This window comes from Gopherus evgoodei, chromosome 2 (assembly GCF_007399415.2).
Source record: "Gopherus evgoodei ecotype Sinaloan lineage chromosome 2, rGopEvg1_v1.p, whole genome shotgun sequence".
Lineage (NCBI taxonomy): Eukaryota > Metazoa > Chordata > Testudines > Testudinidae > Gopherus > Gopherus evgoodei.
Window position 1 is genome coordinate 296,516,897 of NC_044323.1, and position 4,829 is coordinate 296,521,725.

Sequence of the window (4,829 nt, forward strand, 5' to 3'; positions counted from 1 at the left end):
TATGATAGAGGTCTATAAAATCATGACTGGTGTGGAGAAAGTAAATAAGGAAGTGTTGTTTACTACTTCTCATAACACAAGAACTAGGAGCCACCAAATGAAATGGATAGGAGGCAGGTTTAAAACAAACCAAAGGCAGTATTTCTTCACACAATGCACAGTCAACCTGTGGAACTCCTTGCCAGAGGATGTTGTGAAGGCCAAGACTATAACAGGGTTCATAAAAGAACTGAATAAGTTCATGGAGGACAGGTCCATCAATGGCTATTGGCCAGGATGGTCAAGGATGCAACCCCATGCTCTGGGTGTCTCTAAATATTTGACTGTCAGAAGCTGGGACTTGACGACAGAGGGATGGAACACTTGATACATTGCCTTGTTCTCTTCACTCCCCCAGAGGCATCTGGCACTGGCCACTGTCAGAAGACAGAATACCAGGCGAGGTGGACAATTGGTCTGACCCAGTCCGGCTGTTCTGATGTTCTTAATTTTTAGTTCCGTAATCAGTTCATCCTTATCTGTTAGTACAAGCTCTTATGTAGAATTCCCCTGTGTTGGTTGCAACACTTTTTAAGTTAGAAAGTTATCACCTGTAATACTTAGAAATTCCAAGGATGGTTTAGTACTGGCAGCATGCGACCTCCAGCATATGTCACTCACATTGAAGTCCCTCAGGAGCACACAGATCAACTGGTAAGGAAGTGGTCATCTTGCTCCCTAATGTGAGTCAGTGGCCTGTAGGAGACACCAATTAGTACCCCACCTTGTGCTTTATCTGTTAGGGCACTGATCCATACGCATTCAAGATCATTTTCCTTCAAGTTATCAGTGACTCAGAAACAGGTCATGCTATTTTTAACACAGAGTGCCACTCCCCCTCCTCGTTTGCCCACTCAGTCCTTCCTAAATGGGTTATAACCATCGACTTTAACATTCCGGTCATGGGAATCAGCCCAGCAGGTTTCAGGAATACCGACTCGAGCACATTTATACTCATCAAGGAGCAATTCCAGATCCTCTTCTCTGTTGCCCATTGTTGTAGAGGCAATTCAAGAATTTCTTCTCTCTGTGTCCTTTGGCTCCTTGCCTCATTCTATTCTCAACATCACGATTTTGTGCTGAGTGCTCCGAGCTGCCCTATTTTTACCCGCCCCTTTGCTATTAGTTTAACCCCTTCCTGACCATTCCAGCCAGCCTGTCCCCGAAGAGATTGGTCCCCATTCGGCTATCCAACCTATCCAGCCCCCTCTCCCTACAAAGGGTGGACCAATGCTCCACAAAACCAAAGCTCTCCACCCTACACCACTTACCTAGCCAGTGATTCACAGCCAGAATCTTCTGCCTTCAGTCTTCCTTTGCTCAGGGGACAGGAAGGGTCTCAGAGAACATGGCTTGGATATTCTTCTTCTCCCGCATGTCTCTGAGTGTCCTGAGGTCATCTACTCTCTGCGAGATATCCTGTGATGCAGTGTCCTTCGTGCTGATATGAACGACCACCCATGGAACCTTGCCTGTCAACTTCAGAAGCTTATCTAATCTTAGAGTGACATCTTGTATCATGGCTCCAGGAAGGCAGCACACCATCCTATTGTCCACCTATCCCTTGCAGAATATTCTTTCGATTTTTTTGAGCATTGAATTTCCAACAAGGATCATCTGCCTTCCTTGGATGGTTGGAGAACTCTTTGTGGATAAGCTCTATTCTCTTATAGGTTGGGACGAGCTGCCATCTGCACTTGTCCCATACACCTCTCCATTTCCTTGGACCTGCTGGATTCTGAGAAGTATCTCCCATAGTGTCCACACTGAGAACCTGGTATTGACTGGAAAGTCTAGTTGTGTGAAATTCCTCCTGCTTCTCTTCTCTCTGGGGGCCACAGTCTATCTAGCCTCATCTGTCTCCATCTATGTTGAATGCTGCTGTGACTTTCTGTCTCTGGTGGTTACGAACTGCCAGGCCTCCTCTCTGATTCTCTCTCTCATCAATTTCTTTGTAGCCAGCTCCATTCTTCCTCGTACCTGGGGTACTGGTGTTTCCCAAACCTGGGGTCTAGGAACTCTTCCATTTCTCTGGTTCTTAGTGTCAACTTACCTCTTCAATCCAAGAATCTTTTCCTCCAGCACAGCCACCAACATGCACTTCGTGCGCAGAAAATCCCTTCAGGTTTGAGGTAGGAAAGAGAACATGGCACATGCGTTGCAGGTTGCCACCACTCCTCCATTGCTGGCCATCTTGATACCACACATAGTTCTGAGCCTCTCACACTTTCTGTGACACTCCCCTGTTTGCAGCTCTCAAGTTAACCTAGCAAGTACTCGGTCTATGCCAACTCTTCCTTGCTTAGTTCAGCTCAGCTCCGCCCCTCACCACCATGAAGTGATTCACTCTGGCAAGGTTCCTTCGCCACTCTGAACTTTAGGGTACAAATGTGGGGACCTGCATGGACACTTCTAAGCTTAATTACTAGCTTAGATCTGCTACACTGCCACCATCCAGAATTTCAGTGTCTGGAGCCCTTTCTGTCCCCCCAAAACTTTCCACTCCCTGGGTTTCCTTGAGGGACTTCACCAATTCCCTGGGGAACACAGATCCAAACCCCTTGGATCTTAAAACAAGAAGAAATTAACCATCCCCCTTCCTTTCCCCCCACAAATCCCTGGTGAGTCCAGATCCAACCCCTTGGATCTTAAAACAAGGAAAAATCAATCAGGTTCTTAAAAAGAAAGCTTTTAATTAAAGAAATAAAAGTAAAAATCATCTCTGTAAAATCAGGATGGAAAATACTTTACAGGGTAATCAGATTCATATAGCCCAGAGGAACCCCTCTAGCCTTAGGTTCAAAGTTACAGCAAACAGAGGTAAAATCCTCTCAGCAAAAAAGGAACATTTACAAGTTGAGAAAACAAAAATAAGACTAACACGCCCTGCCTGGCTATTACTTACAATTTTGAAACACAAGAGACTCATTTCAGAAAGATTTGGAGAGCCTGGATGGACGTCTGGTCCCTCTTAGTCCCAAGAGCGAACAACACCCCAAAACAAAGAGCACAAACAAAAGACTTCCCTCCACCAAGATTTGAAAGTATCTTGTCCCCTTATTAGTCCTCTGGTCAGGTGTCAGCCAGGTTCACTGAGCTTCTTAACCCTTTGCAGGTAAAAGAGGCATTAACCCTTAACCCTCTGTTTGACACACTCAGAGACTTCAAACAGCCAGGCTGATCAGCGCTCCCAGGCTCACTCAGGGGCCTACAGCCCAGTCACACAGAGAACAACAAACAAACAGTCAGAGACACAACCCACAGACTTGCACCAGCCCATGAAATCCGCTACCTCTAAGTACAGAGGCTGGAGCTGTTCCCTCCAAAACTCTCCTGTGAGATTTAGAAAACCTGACCTGCGAGGAAAGGTTAAAAACCTGGGTCTGTTTAGTTTTGAAAAAAGGGAGGCTAAGGGGGACCTGAAAACAGTCTTCAAATCTGTTAAGGGCTGGGGGCTGGGATCAGCTGTTCTCCGGGGCTGCTGAGGGTAGGACAGGAAGTTACGGGCTGAACCTGCAGCAGGAGAGGTTTAGGTTAGAGATTAGGAACAGGCTGGGAGCTAAGCTCTGGAACAGGCGGCTCGGCGGGGGCTGTGGGGTCCCCGTCACTGGCTGGACAAACCCCTGCCAGGGCTGGTCTAGGGTTCCTCGGCCCTGCCCCACCACAGGAGGGATGAAGTCCGTGGTCTCTCCAGGCCCCTCCAGCCCCATGTTTCTGTCACTGTGGGCTGTGGCCATAGGTTATCTGCTCTTTCTCTCCCTGCCCCTTTGCAGCAGAGCTGCCCAGCTATCCAGGGACTGCCCGGTGACCCACCACGACCCCTTGGTAGGGTGACCAGGTGTCTGGTTTTGGACTGGAACACTCGGTCCAAAAGGGATCCTGGTGGTTCGAGCCATTGAATGTCCGGTTTGCGCAGTGTCGCTGTGGGGCTGGCAGGCTCCCCGCGGACCACACGGCTCCCGGGTCAGGAAGCAGCCGGCACGTCCTGCTCCTAGTCTTAGGGACTGCCGGGGGGGTCCATGCACTGCCCTGTCCCCCACCCTTAGGCGCAGGTACCATTGGCTGGGGCAGGGCAGGGAAGGGCCAAGCACCACTTGAGTGCTCCGCAGGTGGCTGTTGAGGGTCACGTGGAGCATCTCTCCTGCTGCTGCCCAGCCTCGTCTCCTCACACTCCTGGTGTGGCTGGGCTCGAGCTGCACCCCCACCCCCTCACTGCATCCTTCCCCGTCCCAACCCCCTGCACCCTCACCCCTTCACTGCATTCCACCCCCCGCATCCCCACCCCCTCACTGAATCCCTTCCCATTCCAACCCCCTGAACCCCCACCCCCTCACTGCATCCCTCCTCGTCCCAACCCGTGAACCCCCACGCCTTCACTGCATCCCTCCCTGTCCCAACCCTCTGCACCCCCATCCCTCACTGCATCCCCGTTCAATGCACCCCCACCCACATGGCGAGATGGGATGAGGGAGGGATGCAGAGAAGGGGATGCAGGGGGGAGGGAACGCAGTAAGGCGGATGGGACTACATCTCCCAGCATGCTTCGCCCGCGGAGCCTGCTGGGGTGTGGCTGGGACTACATATCCCGTGGCGCCGCGGGGCGGGAACGGGAGCCGGGAGGCGGAGCCGGAGCCGGGCGGGGTGCGGCGCCTGGAGGGGCGTGGCCGGGACTACATATCCCGTGGCGCCGCGGGGCAGGTACGGTGGCCGGGAGGCGGAGCCGGCGGGGCACGCTGGAGGGGCGCGGCGAGCAGCTCACGCAGCCCGGCGGGGGCTCCGCAGAGCCAGGC